The following is an 18,740-nucleotide window of genomic DNA, read 5'->3' as shown; positions in this document are numbered from 1 at the left end:
ATTTTCATGTATATTACCCTACAAGGTAGTTCAATTCTTTAGAGCATTTTTATTTACACTTAGTTTGTTAGCCATCTACCCAATACCTTTTTTATCCCAATGCTCTGTTGCATGTTTCTGCATTAACCCTGCAGGAATTAGGTATTCACACAGTCTTTCAAATTGCATGTTTTCTGTTATGGTTGTGTATCTCTCCCTAAAGGCCTTCATTTTCCCCTCCTCATGAGACATTGTTAGTGTTCTTTTCTTTATATACAATTGCAATGAATATAAATATATAAAGGTTATTAATGTGGCTAGAGAGATAGCTCAATGCTAAAGAGTACTTGCTGATCAAATTTCCTTTCCCAACACTAATAGGGCAACTCACAAAATTTGTAATTCCAATTATGGAAAATCCAACACCCTCTTTTGGTCACTGTGGGCAACAGTCATTCAATATTGCACTGTTAACATATATAAAAGCAAAAAAGGCTCATGCACATAAATGAAAATAAAAATCAAATATTCTGATTTGATTTATGCTACTTTAATAATAAGTTCTTCTCCAAGATTTATAACTTCCCTAGCTCCAGGTATTTGGCTCAACAGATATGTGAACAACATAACATATGCACCTGAATTAATCAAACTGTATAGAGGTACATATTTTCACATTTCATTCATGATCTTTAGGCATTAAGACGAATCAATTTCATTTCAATAGAAAGAAGAACATCAATAAAAATTGGCATGCAAATATCCCTGAAGAAGATGTGAAGGGTTAGAACATATGCTGGGCAGAGCAGGATAGATAATGTGTTAATTCTATTTTGGGTCTTAGTAAGAAATGACAGTACTGTGAGTTGTGTCTTGGGTATTCCTAGCTTTGGGGCTAATATCCACTTATCAGTGAGTGTTTACCATGTGTGTTCTTTTGTGATTGGGTTACCTCACTCAGGATGATATTTTCTAGTTCCATCCATTCGCCTAAGAATTTCATGAATTCGCCGGGCATGGTGGCGCACGCCTTTAATCCCAGCACTCGGGAGGCAGAGGCAGGCGGATTTCTGAGTTCAAGGCCAGCCTGGTCTACAAAGTGAGTTCCAGGACAGCCAGGGCTATACAGAGAAACCCTGTCTCAAAAAAAAAAAAAAAAAAAAAAAAAAAAAGAATTTCATGAATTCATTTTTTCTAATAGCTGAGTAGAACTCCATTTTGTAAATGTACCACATTTCCTGTATCCATTCCTCTGTTGAAGGACATCTGGGTTCTTTCCAGCTTCTGTCTATTATAAATAAGGCTGCTATGAACATTGTGGAGCATATATTCTTGTTATATGTTGGGTCATATTTTGGGTATATGCTCAGGAGTAGTGTACCCTGGGTCCTCAGGTAATACCATGACAAATCTTCTGAGGAACCTCCAGATTGATTCCCAGAGTGGTTTTACCAGCTAACAATCCCACCAACAATGGAGGGGTGTTCCTTTAACCACATCCTTGCTAGTATCTGCTGTCACCTGAGTTACTGATCTTAGCCATTCTAACTGGTGAGAGGTGGAATATCAGAGATGTTTTGATTTGCATTTTCCTGATGACTAAGGATGTTGAACATATCTTTAGGTGTTTCTTGGCCATTTAATATTACCCAAATGAAAATTCTTTGTTTAGCTCTGTAGTCCATTTTTATTAGATATTTTCTTTATTTACATTTCAAATGTTATCCCCTTTCCTAGTTTCTCCTCCAAATATCCCCTAACACCTGCCCCCTCCCCCGTGATCCCATACCCACCCACTCCCATTCGTGGTCCTGGGGCATAGAGCCTTCACAGAACCAAGGGTCTCTCCTCCCATTGATGACCAACTAGGCCATCCTCTGCTACAAATATAGCTAGAGCCACAAGTTACACCATGTGTTTTCTTTTATTGGTGGTATAGTTCCAAGGAGCTCTGAGGGTAGTGGTTAGTTCATATTGATGTTCATTCTATGGGGCTTCAGTCCCCTTCAGTTCCCAGGATATTTCTCAGGCTCCTTCATTGGGGATCTTGTGTTCAATCCAATGGATGCCTTTGAGCACCCACTTCTGTATTTGCAGGCACTGGCAGAACCTCACAGGAGACAACTATATCAGGCTCCTGTCAGCAGGCTCTTTTTGACATCTGCCTGGTGTCTGGGTTTGGTGGTTGTTTATGGAGTGGATCCCCATATGGGACAGTCTCTGGATGGTCATTCCTTCAGGCACTGCTATGAACTTTGTCTCTGTAACTCCTTCCATGAGTATTTTGTCCCCCATTCTAAGAAGGAATGAACTATACACTCTTTGGTCTTTTTATGCCTTGAGTTTCATGAGTTTTGCAAATTGTATCTTAGGTTGTCTAAATTTCTGTGCTAATACCTACTTGTCAGTGGGTGAATATCATGTGTGTTCTTTTGTGATCAGGTTACCTCACTCAGAATGATATCCTCCAGATATATTCATTTGCATAAGAATTTCATAAATTCGTTGTTTTAATAGCTGAATAGTACTCCACTGTGTAAATGTACCACATTTTCTGTATCCATTCATCTGTTGAGGGACATCTGGGTTCTTTACAGCTTCTGACTATTATAAATAAGGCTGCTATAAACATAGTGGCGCATATGTTCTTATTACAAGTTGGAACTTCTTCTGAGTATATGCCCAGGAGAAGTTTTGCTGGATTTTCTGGTAGTACTATGTCCAATTTTCTGAAGAACTGCCAGACTGATTTCCAGAGTGTTTTTCAGCTTGCAATCCCACCAGCAATGAAGGAGTGTTTCTCTTTCTCCACATCCTCCCCAGCATCTGCTGTCACCTGAATTTTTGAACTTAGGCATTCAAAATGGTGTGAGGTGGAACCTCAGGATTGTTTTGATTTGCATTTCCGTGATGATTAAGGATGTTGAACATTTTTTCAGGTGCTTCTCAGCCATTCCGTATTCCTCAGTTGAGAATTCTTTGTTTAGCTCTGTACCCTATTTTTAATAGGATTATTTGATTTTCTGGAGTCCAGCTTCTTGAGTTCTTTGTATATAATGGATATTAGTCCCCTATTTAATTTAGGGTTGGTAAAGTCCCTTTCCCAATCTGTTGGTGGCCTTTTTGTCTTATTGACAGTGTCTTTTGCCTTATAGAAGCTTTGCAATTTTATGAGGTCCCTTTTGTCGATTCTCGATCTTACATCATAAGCCATTGCTGTTCTGTTAAGGAATTTTTCCCCTGTGCTCATATCTTTGAGTTTTTTCCCCCACTTTCTCCTCTATAAGTTTCAGATTCTCTGGTTTTATGTGGAGTTCCTTGACCAACTTTGACTTGAGCTTTGTACAAGGAGATAAGAATGGATCAATTCGCATTCTTCTACATGATAACTGCCAGTTATGCCAGCATCATTTGTTGAAAATGCTGTCTTTCTTCCACCAGATAGTTTTAGCTCCCTTGCCAAAGATCAAGTGACCATAGTTTTGTGGGTTCATTTCTGGGTCCTATATTCTATTCCATTGATCTACCTGTTTGTCACTGTATCAGTACCATGCAGTTTTTATCACAATTACTCTGTAGTACAGCTTGATGTCAGGCATGGTGATTCCAAGAGGTTCTTTTATTGTTGAGAATACTTTTCCTATCCTAGGTTTTTTGTTATTCCAGATGAATTTGTAAATTGCCCTTTCTAAATCAGTGGAGAATTGAGTTGGAATTTTGATGGGGATTGCATTGAATCTGTAGAATGCTTTAGGCAAGATAGCTGTTTTGACTATATCAATCCTGCCAATTCATGAGCATGGGAGTTCTTTCCATCTTCTGAGATCTTCTTCAATTTCTTCCTTCAGAGACTTGAAGTTCTTATCATACAAATCTTTCACTTCCTTACTTTGAGTCATACCCAGGTATTTTATATTTTGTCACTATTGTGAAGGGTATCATTTCACGAATTTCTTTCTCAGCCTATTTATCCTTTGTGTAGAGAAAGGCCATTGATTTGTTTGAGTTAATTTTATATCCAGCTACTGCACTGAAGCTGTTTATCAGGTTTAGGAGTTCTCTGGTGGAATTTTTAGGGTCACTCATATATGCTATCATATCATCTGCAAATAGTGATATTTTGACTTCTTCCTTTCCGATTTGTATCCCTTTGATCTCCATTTGTTGTCTAATTGCACTGACTAAAGCTTCAAGTACTATATTGGATAGGTAGGGAGAAAGTGGGCAGCCTTGTCTAGTCCCTGATTTTAGTGGGATTGCTTCCAGCTTCTCTCCATTTACTTTGATGTTGGCTACTGGTTTGCTGTAGATTGCATTTATTATGTTTATCTATGGGCCTTGAGTTCCTGATCTTTCCAAGACTTTTATCATGAAGGGGTGTTGGACTTTGCTGACTGCTTTCGCAGCGTCTAGTGAGATGATCATGTGGATTTTGTCTTTGAGTTTGTTTATATAGTTGATTATATTGATGGCTTTCCATATATTATACCATCTCTGCATCCCTGCCTGGGATGAAGCCTACTTGATCATGGTGGATGATCATTTTGATGTGTTATTGGATTCAGTTAATGAGAATTTTATTGAGTATTTTGCATTGATATTCGTAAGGAAATTTGGTCTGAAGTTCTCTATCTTTGTTGGATCTTTGTGTGGTTTAGGTATCAGAGTAATTGTGGCTTCATAGAATGAATTGTATAGAGTACCTTCTGTTTCTATTTTGTGAAATTGTTTGAGGAGAATTGAAATTAGGTCTTCTTTGAAGGTCTGATATAACTTTGCACTAAATCCATTTGGTCCTAGGCTTTTTTTTTTTTTTTTTTTTGGTTGGGAGACTATTAATGACTGCTCTACTTCTTTAGGGTATATGAGTCTGTTTAGATCATTAATCTGATCTGAATTTAACTTTGTTACCTGGTATCTGTCTAGAAATTTGTCTACTTCATCCAAGTTTTCAAGTTTCACTGAATATAGCCTTTTGTAGTAGGATCTGATGATGCTTTGGATGTTCTCAGGTTCTGTTCTTATGTCTCCCTTTTCATCATTTCTCATTTTGTTAATTAAGATACTGTCCCTTGCCCTCTAGTGAGTCTGGCTAACGGTTTATCTATCTTGTTGATTTTCTTAAAGAACCAGATCCTGGTTTTATTGATTCTATGTATATGTATAGTTCTTTTTGTTTCCACTTGGTTGATTTCAGCCCTGAGTTTGGTTATCTCCTGCTGGCTACTCCTTTTGGGTGAATTTGCTCCCTTTTGTTCTAGAGCTTTTAGGTGTGCTGTCAAGCTGCTAGTGTGTGCTCTCTCTAGTTTTTTTTTTTTTTTTGTTTGTTTGTTTGTTTTTGGCGGCCTTCAGAGCTATGAATTTTCCTCTTAGAAGTGCTTCATTGTGTTCCATAAGTTTGGGTATGTTGTGGCTTCATTTTCATTAAACTCTAAAAACTCTCTGATTTCTTTCTTTCTTCCTTAACCAAGTTATCATTCAGTAGAATATATTCAGCTTCCAAATTAATGTTGGCTTTTTATTATTTATGTTGCTATTGAAGATCAGCCTTAGTCCGTGGTGATCTGATAGGATGCATGGGATAATTTCAATATTTTTGTATATGTTGAGGCCCGTTTTCTGACTGATTATATGGTCAGTTTTGGAGAAGGTACCATGAGGTGCTGAGAAGAAGCTACATCCTTTTGTTTTAGGATAAATTGGTCTGTGGATATTTGTTAAATCCATTTGTTTCATAACTTCTGTTAGTTTCCATGTGTCTTTGTCTAGTTTCTGTTTCCAGGATCTGTCCATTGGTGAGAGTGGGGTGTTGAAGTCTCCCACTATTATTCTGTGACATGCAATGTGTGCTTTGAGCTTTACTAAAGTTTCTTTAATGAATGTGGATGTCCTTGCATTTTGAGCATAGATATTGAGAACTGAGAGTTTATCTTGGTAGATTTTTCCCTTTGATGAGTATGAAGTCCCCCTCCTCATCTTTTTTGATAACTTTGGGTTGGAAGTCTATTTTATTCGATATTAGAATGGCTACTCCAGCTTGTTTCTTTGGATCATTTGCTTGGGAAATTGTTTTCCAGCCTTTTACTCTGAGGTAGTTTCTGTCTTTCTGTACTCCATTTTTAATATGGTTATTTGGTTGCTGTTTCAAGAAGAAGGAAGACCAAAGTGTGAATTCTTCTGTTCTTCTTAGAAGTGGGAACAAAATACTCACAGGAGGAAATATTGAGACAAAATGTGGAGCAGAACTGTAGTAAAGGACATTCAAAGACAGCCCTGTTGGTTAAAAGTGGTGGCCCATGTCTGGCCCAGGGAGCAGGCTGCTGGGCAAGGCAGGATATGGTAAGTTTGACTGTGCACACCCCATGTGAGACCACACCGGGGTGAGGAAGCGCAGTCCCCAAGGAACTGCTTGGAGCTGGCTAGTGGTTTTCCAGGAAGCATGGAGACAAGGGATGGCAGGTTTTAGCTCCTAGACACCATAGATGCCACTCAATGTCAAGGAAGATCTGAGAATGGAGTAGGGGTCCATGGTGTTGGCTCTGGCTCGAGGGCAAAGAGAAAAGGGCAGGAAGCAAGCTTCGGCTGGTTCTCGAGGGGACAAGAGTGTCCTTCCTTTGTTCAGGTGCACAGCTTGGCTTGGTGGAGACCATGGCTGAGAATGTAGACAGGCCTTCTGTGGCAGATTAGACACCAGGGTCTTTAGAGGAAGACCTTTTTCATTGTTCTCCATGGCAGGTCCAATGAGAAGAGACTGTCCATGGTTTTAAGGCATTTATTGTCATGGTGGAGAGTTGTGATGAGTGAAACCATATCCTCCTTTCTCAGGGCAGGCCTGAGGTTAAATACCTTTTGCAGGAAGGAGTGTCTGAGAAGGAGAGCTTAATTGGCTAAGCCCTTCAGACCTTTAGGTGCCTCATTAAAATGGAGATCTATCTTAAGGCTACATGATCTGTGCTCATGTTCTCTACCTGTGGAGGGACTTGGGGCCTTGCTCTGCATGACTGATAGCCAAATAATTATGGAGAGCTGAGGCCTCAAGTCAGGAGCCTGGTGTCTAGGAGTGTGGCAGGTAAATGCCTTCCATCCCTTGCAGTTATCTGCTAAGTCTCCAGGGTTTAAATCTAGCTGGACCAGAAAACAGGTTGCCTTTCATGGTCCCACACTTCCCCACCTGGGGATTCATCACATGTACAGAAACCAAACCAAGACACTATTGCAGATGCCAAGAAGTGCTTTCTGACAGGAGCCTGATATGCCTATCTTCTGAGAGGTTCTGCCAGAGCATGACAAATACAGAGGCAGATGATCGCAGCCAACCATTGGATCCCCAATGGAGGAGTTAGAGAAAGGACAGAAGGAGCTTAAGAACATCAACCCTCAGTGGATTGTATTTAAATGTGGATTTGCTTATATGTATGTGTAACAACAAAGGATAGAGAGAGAAGGCACTGTATTTTGGATGAGGTGTCAGATAAAGGAGGGGTACACAGGAGGGGAGAGGGTAAGTGATGTAATCATATTTTAAAGAAAAAAAAAGTCCAGCATGGATGTGGCAAGGGTTCATTATGTCCCACTCCTGGCTGAGAAGATATCGACAGTTGATGGCTGCCAGGGGAGGGAGAGCCGCTTTTGTTTGAGTGTTGGTGGCTACTGGCAGGTTGCCAAAAACTGCAGTAGATAATCCCATAGCCATGTGAATCTGGCCAATACTAATCAGACACTGGGCTATATAGTGATGATGATGATGATGGTGGTGGTGGTGGTGATAAAGATCCTAAATTTGTAAAAGAGATGTACAGGGGAAAAGGTCTAAAGCGAGTGGGAGGGAGAGGCTTAAAAAATATATGATTAAAATACCTTATATACATCTAAAGAATTAGCAATTAATAAAAATAAACACTTTAAAGTAAGGTAGCATTTACTTTAACTCAGAATCTATGAATTTTTAAAGTTTTACAATTGTATATTTGCATATATATATATATATATATATATATATATATATATATACACACACATGCAAAATATTGATTACATGCCTATTCACACAAATCAGGCAAAGAATTCATTACACTGTTTTCTCTTATTTTTATAACTTAATTTATTTCTTTAATTTATCCACTTTACATCTCATGCACTTCCTCCCTTCTGGTCAACCCATTTGACAATTAATCCTCCATTTCCCCTCCCTTTTTCCTCCGAGCAGGTGGGGACACCCCCCCAGGTATCTCTCTACCCTAGCACTTCAAGACTAGGTGCTTTCTCTCCCACTGTGGCTAGGCAAGGCAGCCTGAGGCCGTAAAAGCTGAATTATAGTCCCCTCTTCCCTATCTCTTCCTGAACTCCCATGCCATCCAAGGACATGAGTTATGCCTGAGCCCGGCCTGACACCCAAGGCTATCAAGGAGGATCTATGCTCCGGAGATAAGATGCAGAGTGCCCGCTGCCTAGCGCCTGACTTCGGCCCCCATGTCAGCAGATGCCCGCTTCTTTGTTCTTTGTAAAATTCCCCCTTGACCTCTCCTCTATTCCCCACGATGAATCCTTTAAAATCAAGGCACCTCAGCCTAATAAACAAGACCTTGACAACTTTGCTTGGTCTCCTGCTTCTCCTTCTCTTCCTCCCATTTCCTTCCAGGTTTGTGGTCCCCCTCGCACCGATGAATAGCTGAATCCTGTGGGACGGGATAAGTGGTGCCCAATGTGAGGGCGAGGTCCAGATCGTAATTCCTTCCAGTGGAGGTTCCAGAGAAGTTTGTCGCGACCCCAAGAATTTAGAAGTGGTGAAGGACCCCTTCTGCTGCTCTTTGAAGATTGAGAAGTCCTTGGTAAGTGCTTCATCTCCTCTCAGGATATGGGAAACAAGCTGTCAAAAGAAGTGGTGGTAATAAGTGGCCTAAAGATGGCTGTCAGGGAAAGAGGAGTATGAGTTAAAAAGAAAGATTTGATAAACTTTGTTTATTTTCATAGACCAGGCATGTCCGTGGTTTATTATAGATGGAGCAGAGATACATCGTAAGAAATGGAGAAGAGTAGGTAGAGAACTAAATGACATTTTAGCAAAGCAAGGCCCCGAGGCAGTCCCTGCAAATGTATTTACTTATTGGAGTTTAATCCTTGATTTGGTAGAAAATGCAGTTTATGATCCAGAGAAACAACAGCTTTTTTCAGTGGCAGAATATTGCTTCTGTCCCTTGTCTCTTGAATCTTTAGAGGGCTCCCTCCCTACTACAAAGCCTCCAAAATTTGCAGATGGGCCTAAAATTTCACAGGCTACTCTATCCACAGGTCTCAGTAGGCACTTTGCCTGCACAGCCTGCCCCTGCCAACCCATCACTGATCTTTAAAAAAAATCACAGTCTTTAAAAAATCTTTGGCTGAGAGCCCTTTAATTTCTGGGAACTTGTTAGAACCTAGTGGGGAAACTGATTCGGTGTGCACCCAAAAAATCACGAAGGACCATCTCTTGATGTAATTACATGAGGACGTTTAATGATGGAGCTCCGGACCGACATGCATCCCACACAGGAGATAACGGATGTCGGCCATGAGGCTCGAAAGCTAGGGAATTTTATGGGGTAAGGGGCTTAGGGGTGTGGAATTCAGCATAGTGACACACTATTGGCTTATTTAAACATTAACAGAAAGATTACGTGTCAGCAAAAGGGCATCAGGACTTTGTTCCTGTGGGCTGGGGGCTTATCTTTGTTCACATAGCAACCAGTTGATATATGACTTTACCCGACGTCAAGGGGCAGTAGACAGAGGGGAGGTTCTGGCCAGGTGATATTGACCCAGACAAGATAGCCCTGCTTGTATAATCAAGCTGTTCTTAGGAATGTCTTAACAACAGCCCTGTCTGTTCTGCTTTGTTCTCCGCCCCAGGCCCCAGGCTCATAGACAAATCTTACATGAATCACAAGATACAAAATCTCATCTACTTTCAGACTCAGACACTTTAGAGGAAGAGGTAGTCTGGCCCGTAAACCAGAGCAGCTGCTGCGTGCCTCAGCTCCTCCTTGCTCCTCCCCACTCCCTACTTGCCATCTGTCTGTGCTCCTGTGCCATGGCCTCAGGCTCTGCCTATTCCCACTCTCATTGATGCTAAAGATAAGCACGAGTCTCAAGTAGCAGGATTACAAGAAGTATTAGTGTTATAGCAGCAGTATGCTCGCCTGTCCACAGAGCTCCTGTCACTCCAAAATTCCTTAAAAGAGAGCATCCTTGCCCCTCCTTCAGCTGCAGTCTTGGGCAGCATAAATAAGAAAGCTCCTAGAGCTGAGCCATAAAAAACAAAACATTGGCTTTTCCTGTAATCACTTGCTCTACAAGAGCTGCTAGCTGTGACCTGCCCACTTCTACGGGGGAGGAACAGCCCTCAACCATCCGTGCCAAATCTGCTTCTGCAGAAATAGGGCCTTTAGAAGCGCCCAGGCCGATCTTTCCACGGACACTAACAGCGAAGGTGGAGAAGATTTTGAGAGCAATAATGAAATAGAGGGCAAGCCAGAAGAACAATTGACTGTTCCTATCAGACAGACATACGTTTCAAGGACTTAAAAGAGCTTAACTCTGCGGTTAGAACTTGTGGTCCATCTGCCCCTTATCTGCTTTTGCTCCTAGAAGCCCTCCTGGGAGGCAGACATATGCTCCCTAGTGAATGGATCAGAGTGATTCAGACCGTGTTAACTCTCCGGCAGTTTCTCTTCTGGAAGACAGATTTTCTCGATCGTTGCTAGACCATTGCAGTAACTAATCAATGGAATCCTCAAGCACCATCTGCTGGCTGGACCTTTGAAAAGTTTTCTGGTCAAGAAAATTATGCAGCAGAGGCCAGACAAAAATGTTTTCAAGTGGGTTTGTTGGCTCAAACTGCTAAAGCAGCTTTGGGAGCTTGGCGTGCCATTCCTATGAAAGGTTCCGTTATTACCCCTTTAACTAAAATTATTCAAGGAGCACAAAAGGACCATAGTGAATTTGTAAGTTGTTTGCTTGAGGCTGCAGAGAGGACCTTAGGTCATGAGGATGCAGACAATAAACTTGTAAAACAATTGGCTTTTGAGAATGCTAATTCGGCTTGTAAGGCAAGTCTTGCACGGTAAGATCAGAGACAAGGACCTTAATGAGATGATTCATCTTTGTCGTGATATTGATATGTTTACTCACAATATGTCCCAGACAGTTAATCTTGCAATGGATGCAGCTCTTCAGCCTGTTATGGCAATAGGCACGGCTCTTCAGCAAGCCAGCCCCCAGAAAAGTTGTTTTAAGTGTGGCCAGCCTAGACACTTTGCACGACAGTTTCCCACTGTGCCCTCCCTTAACGGTGCTTCAGCACAACCTACTAACCATTCTTTTTGGCCTACATGGCCCAATTTTCTTTGCTCACGCTGTAAAAGAGGCAAGCATTGGGTAAACACTTGCAGAGCTCAGACAGATGTGTTTGGAAATCCCCTGCCTCCTATTCAGGGAAACGAGTATGGGGGACAGCCCCGAGTCCCCAAAAACATCTCATTTCTCCCGACAAAACATCTGATTTGTCTCCCGGGGTACAGCCGGCAGACAAATCAGCCTCTGGTCTCTCCAGAGCCACCACAGGCAGCGCAGGCCTGGACCTGTGTTCCTCTGCCAGCGCAATTTTAACACTGGAGGATGGCGTTTACATCCTCCCCACGGGGGTCTATGGGCGTCCTCCACCCAATACTTTTTTTTAAATATTAGGGTGTGCTTCTGCCACTGTGAAAGGACTTACTGTCCATCCCTCATTAGTAGATAATGACTACACTGGAGAAATTAAATTTTAGTTAGTGCCTCTCAAGGGCCAATATCTATATGCAAAGGGCAACGTTTGGCACAAGCCTTGCCTCTACCTTTAGATACTTCCTATCCAGCAATGGGCAAATGTCACAGCTCTTTGCAGCCAGGGTCATCAGACCTTTATTGGGTACAAGCAATTACCAAAGATCACCCGACGCTTTGCCTTAAGATAAATGGCAAGCACTTTGAGGGCCTTTTAGACTCAGGTGCAGATTCCACTGTGATTTCACAAAGTGCCTGGCCTGCTGCTTGGCCGTTAAAGGCCTCTTTAACTCATTTACAGGGAATTGGACAATCAAAAAATACTCTCCAGAGTTCACAGTTGTTGACCTGGGAAGAGTATTCAGCCTTATGTCGTTCCTGGTCTACCCGTTAATTTATGGGGGAGAGACATTCTTTCTCAAATGAGGGTCATTATGTGCAGTCCCAATGAAGTCATTACTCAACAAATGCTCATCCAGGGTTATCTCCCTGGACAGGGACTGGGTAAAAATAGTCAAGGGAGGCTAGAGGCCACCCCCAAGATAGATCGTGCAGGTTTAGGTTACAACTCCCATTTTCCATAAGGACCATTGCTCTCCCTGCACATCAGGCAGGTAAGATTACTTGGAAATATGATACCCCTGTCTGGCTTGACCAGTGGTCCATTCCTACAGAGAATTTGTCAGTAGCCATAGAGTTAGTGCAGGAACAATTGGCAGCTGATCATATTGAATCCTCCACTTCACCGTGGAACACTCCTATCTTTGTTATAAGAAAGCAAAATGGTAAATGGAAACTGTTACAAGATCTTAGAGCAGTTAACAAGACTATGGTCCCCATGGGGGCCCTACAACCTGGGATTCCCTCTCCAGTGGCTATTCCCAGGGGATATGCTAAGTTAGTGAGTGATTTAAAAGATTGTTTCTTTTCTATTCCTCTCCATCCTGAAGATTGTAAACAATTTGCATTTACCCTTCTAGTGGTTAATTGTATAGGGCCTTCTCCTTGCTTCCAATGGAGGGTTCTTCCTCAAGGCATGGCCAACAGTCCTACCCTTTGTCAGAGATATGTGGCACAAGTTAATGATCCATTCAGAATGTCTTACCCTAATCTGTATGTGGTCCATTACATGGATGACATTTTAATTGCTGGACCTGATCAAGACCAATTATATATTGCTAGTCAAAAGCTTGTTAATGCCCTTCTGAATCAAGGACTCCAAGATTCTCCAGAGAAAATTCAGATCCACCCTCCTCACTTGTTTTTGTGTTTTGAATTATTTCCTAACAAAATTCTCTCTCAAAAGGTTCAGGTGAGACAAGATTCCTTACAGACTCTTAATGATTTTCAACGACTGTTAGGAGATATTAATTGGCTTTGTCCTTATGTAAAACTTATAACAGGAGAGTTAAAACCTTTGTTTGACATTCTGTGGGGAGACTCAGATCCATCCTCTCCACGCTGTTAACTCAAGAGGCATGAATGTCATTAGCTAAAGTAGAACAAGCCATCAGTGAGCAAAATATTGGGTATTTTTCCCAGAGCTTCCACTTCAATTCCTTGTCTTCCCTACTCCCTTTTCACCCACAGGTCTAATGTGGCAGCTTAAACCGCTGTTTTGGGTCCACATGTCAGCTTCTCCCTACAAAGTGCTGCCCACATATCCTCAGTTAGTTGCTAATGTTTTGCACCTAGGCAGAGAAGCTGCTCTTAAGCTTCTTGGCAGAGATGCAGATGTTATTGTTCTCCCCTATGATGCCTCTCAGGTTCAGCGGTTACTTAAAAATAATGATGATTGGGCAGTTAATTGTATCTCCTTTCAAGGTGTGATTGATAATCATTACCCTGCTGATAAATTGGTTCAGTTTCTGCATAGGACACCTGTGGTTTTCCTTAAGAGAACAAAGTCAAACCTGATTCCCTGGGCTATGTTAGTTTTTACTGATGGGTCTTCCTCAGGTATGGCTGCTTTTAATATTGGTGGAAAGGTCTCACGTTTTATGACAGACTTCTCCTCAGCGCAGCTTGTTGAATTGGAAGCTATTGTTAAAGTATTTCTTCTTTTAATTTATATACAGACAGCGCCTATGTGGCTACCACTGTTCCTCTTTTAGAAACTGCTCCTTATATTTGTCCTTCTACCAATGCACCTCCAATGTTTGCTAAACTTCAGAGCCTTATTCTTGCTCGTAATTTTCCCTTTTTTATTGGTCATATCCATGCTCATTCTGGCCTGCCTGGACCTTTGTCTGAAGGCAACGATATAGTTGATCAGGCTACTCAGGTAATAGCTTCTGCTTTGTCTATTACCCCTCTTGCTGCTGCTCAACAGGCCCATGATTTACATCACCTTAATGTGCATACCTTGAGGCTTAAATTTTCCATCACCTGTGAACAGGCTAGACAAATTGTCCGGCAGTGTAAGGACTGCCTGACCCTTTTACCAGAGCCACATGTGGGAGTTAACCCCCGAAGACTAATTCCTGGTGAACTGTGGCAGATGGATGTTACCCATTATACTCCCTTTGGAAAGTTAAAATATATTCATGTCTCTGTTGATACCTTTAGTGGATTTATCTGTGCATCTTTACAAACAGGAGAGGCCACCAAACATGTTATCAGCCATGTTCTCTCCTGCTTGGCGGCTGTGCCACAGCCTAAGATTCTTAAGACAGACAATGACCCAGGATATGCTAGTGCCAGCTTTAAACAGTTTTGTGCTCAAAGGGGCATTAAGTACATTAATGGGATTCCCTATAATCCCCAAGGTCAAGGTACTGAAGAAAGAACTCATCAAACCTTTAAAAACATGCTTTTCAAATTACAGTTTGGGGGGGGGGAGGTTCTATATCCTCAGTCTGGTAACTCCAAGATGCTTTTAAATCATGCATTATTTGTTTTAAACTTTCTTACATACCACAATGCAGGCAATTCTGCTGCAGATCGCCTTTGGCATCCTTCTACTGCTAATAACTATGCACAAGCTATGTGGAGAGATCCTTGGTCCAACAAATGGCAGGGTCTAGACCCAGTCCTCATATGGGGCAAAGGACACACTTGCATCTATGAGTGAAAAGCACAAAATGCTAGATGGCTCCCTGAGCACCTAATAAAACCTTATAATTGTCCAGGGAAGAAAAACTCTGAGGAAATTTCTAAATGTGCTTCTTTACAGAAAAATGAAGGCACCGCAAAAGAAGTCACTCCTGATCATTGAGATTTGGCTGTGTCTTTGCCTGATGAGAAGCATATCACCAGTGGTAGGCCAAGTTAAGAAAAATCCTTATCAACTTTATAATTACACCTGGCTAATCATTAATGAGGCAGGTGACATAGCTAATGCCACCTCCAAAATTGAAGGTTCTATCCCATGTCCCATCCTGAGGGTCAATCTTTGTAAATTAGTCCTAGGAGATCATAATGACTGGGGAACTCACTCAGAATTCATGCCACAAGAACAAGCTATTGACGATCCAAGACAAGTTGCCTATACTACTCCTGGATGTGCTAGTTTAAGTCGTAGGAGAACACTTGCCAGTGTTTTAAAAAGATGGGGCATGTATATTTGTCCTAGCTTCAGTCACAGGAGTCACTCTTAATTATACCTTATTTTCCTAAGCTAATTCTCCATTTCCATCCCTGCAGTTCTTTCAGACAGGATAAATTATGGGCAGAGTGTTGACTGTGGGATGGCAGCCCCATCCCTCACTTGATGCCCTGTCTTCCTGATGGAAGTGGATTCTATAAGAACCATCTCCCTACTAGAGAAGTACCCAAGGAGCTGAAGGGGTCTTCAGCCCTATAGGAGGAAAAACAATATGAACTAACTGGTATCCCCAGAGTTCATGTCTCCAGCTGCATATGTAGCAGAGGATGGCCTAGAAGCCCTTGGTCTTGTGAAGATTCTATGCCCCAATATAGGGGAATGCCAGGGCCAGGAAGTGGAAGTGGGTGGGTTGGGGAGCAGGGGGAGGGGGAAGGGTATAGGGTATTTTTGGAGAGGAAATTTGGAAAGGGAATAGAATTTGGAATGTAAATGAAGAAAATATCTAATAAAAATTTAAAAATAATAAAAAGTATATTAAAAAGATCCATCTCCCTACTGTTGGGCATTTCATCTACGGTCCCTCCCTTTGAGTCCTGAGAGCCTCTTACTAACATGTCTTTGGTGTATTCTGGAGGGTCCCCCCAACCTTCTGCCTCCTGAGGTTGCCAGTTTCCATTCTTTCTGCTGGGCCTCAGAGCTCAGGGCCACACCCAATACTAGATCATGTTCTCCTCTTCCCCTCCTCTTTTCACTTTCCCACCCAGGTTCCTCTCTCCCTTCCCCTTGTAATTGCTTTCTTCTCCCTCCCAAGTGGGACTGAGGCATCCTCACTTGGGATCTTTAGCTTGTTGACCTTTTTGAATTTGTGGTATTCTATACTACTTTTTAGTTCATATCTATTTATTAGTGAGTACAAACCACACATGTCCTTTTGGGTCTGAGTTACCTCACTCAGGATATTATTTAGTTCCATCCATGTCCTTTTTTCAAAACTCATGATGTCCTTGTTCTTAATAGCTGAGTAGTATTCCATTGTGTAAATGAACCACATCTTCTGTATCCATTCTTCTGTCGTAGGATATCCGTGTTGTATCCAGCTTCTGCTTATCACAAACAAGGCTGCTATGAACCATAGTGGAACACATTCCAGTCTGGCATGGTGGCACATCTTTTATGTACATTCCCAAGAGTGGCATTGCTGGGACTTCAGGTAGATAGATCTATTTCTAATTTTCTGAGCAACCTCCTGATTGATTTCTAGAGTGGTTGTACTAGTTTGCAATCCCATCAGTATGGAGGAGTGTTCCTCTTTCTCCACATCCTAGCCCACAGGTGTTATCACCTGAGGTTTTGATGTTAGCCATTTGTTGGGAACAAAATAAAGGGGGGGGGGCTGGTGAGGCCCAGAGGAAGAAGGGGAAGGGATAAGGAGCCAAACAGCTGATCAGAGTTCCTGTGCTCTGGGCAGGTGGACATAGGCATTGGGGAGCTGGTGGGCCACTTTCCACTCAGCCCCGGGTGGGCATGCAAGCCTCTGACCCACACAGCAAGGGGTAGAGAAGGGGCAGCCTCCGACCTGGGGGCCCCAGGGCCACACTCTATATCCCTGAGAGTATAGGAGAGAGGGATAGGGAAGAGGTACCCAACACTGACCAGATTGCGCACTTGATCTTGATGGACCAGAGACTCTCTATGGTTTAAGTGCTTTATTATAGAAATGCAGGTAGAAAGAGAGAATGTACAAAGAGGAGGGGGAAAGGCTAGAGAGAAAGAGTGTAAGAGGGAGAAAGGAGAGAGAGGACAAAGAGAAAAGAGAAAGGGGGAGAAGTCAAAGAGAGGGAAGAGAGAGGGTGAGAGTGAAGGGTAAGAAGTAAGAGCATAAGAGTAAGAGAGCAAGGTAGGGGCTGAACAGCCCGTATTATGGTCTTTACTATTGCTAGGTAACTGGGGAGGAGTTTATCCCGAAGGTCAGAAGCTTGGGCCATAGTCTATGTGACTACTAACCATTCTTCTCTTATGGGGGCTGTTGGGGGTGGTAACTTAATAGGGGCCAGAGTTCTAGGAGCATGACAGAATGCCTACCGTGTCATGTAGGTGAATTATGACCATTGGGGTTCAGTCCTCAACTCGACTGGATACTAACCTGCAATTCCACACAGCCATTCTGATTGGTGTAAGGTAGAGTCTCATGGTTTTTTTGATTAGCATTTCTCTGATCACTAAGGGCTTTGAACATTTTGTTAGGTGCTTCTCAACAATTTCAGATTCCTCTGCTGTGAATTCACAGTTTAGTTCTTTACTTCATTTTTTGATTGGGTTGTTTGGTGTTTTCGATGGTTAGCTTCTTGAGTTCTTTATATATATTGGATAATAACCCTCTATAGGAGTAGGATTAGGGAAGATTTTTTTCCTAATATGTAGGTTGCCAATTTGTCTTACTGACTTAGTCCTTTGCCTTAAAGAACCTTTCCAGTTTCATGAGGTCCTATTTATCAATTCTTGATCTTAGAGTATGAGCCATTAGAGTTCTGTTTAGGAAATTCCCCCCTGTGGCATTGAGTTCCGTTCTCTGTCCCACTTTCTCATCTATTAAATTCACTGTAACTGTTTTTATACTGAGGTCCTTGATCCACTTGGGCTTGAGCTCTGTGAAAGGTGACAAATATGGGTATATTTTCATTTTTCTACATATAGACAGTCAGTTAGACCAGCACCATTTATTGGAGATCCTTTCCTTTTTTCATTGTATATTTTTGGTTCTTTGTCAAAGATCAAGTGACCTTTGTATGTGGTTCATTTCTGGGTCTTCAATCCTATTCCATTGATCAATGTGTCTATATCTGTACAAGTACTATGCAGTTTTTAATCACTGTTGATCTGTAGTAAAGCTTGAGGTCAGGGATGGCAATTCCCCCAGCTATTCATTTATTGTTAAGAACTGTTCTCAGTATTCTGGGGGTTTTGCCTTTACAGATGAATTTGAGAATTGCTCTTTCCATGTCTTTGAAGAATTGTGTTGGGATTTTGTTGGGGATTGCACTGAATCTCTAGATTGCCTTTGGTAGGGTGGCCATTTTTACTATATTAATTCTGCAAATCTATGAACAGGGGAGATATCTCCATTTTCTGAAATCTTCTTCAATGTCTTTCTTGAGAGACTTGAAGTTATTGTCATACAGGACTTTCACTTGTTTGGTTAAAGTTACCCCAAGATATTTTATATTATTTTTGTCTATTGTGAAAGGAGTTGTTGCCCTAATTTCTTTCTCAGCCTGATTATCATTTGTATAAAGGAAGGCTACTGATTTATTTGAGTTAATTTTATATTCAGGCACATTGCTGAAGTTGTTTATCAGCAAGAGAAGTTCTCTGGTAGAATATTTAGGGTCATTTATATATAGTATCATATCATCTG

Source organism: Mus caroli, chromosome 11 (genome assembly GCF_900094665.2).
Source record: "Mus caroli chromosome 11, CAROLI_EIJ_v1.1, whole genome shotgun sequence".
Lineage (NCBI taxonomy): Eukaryota > Metazoa > Chordata > Mammalia > Rodentia > Muridae > Mus > Mus caroli.
This window is presented reverse-complemented; position numbering follows the sequence as displayed.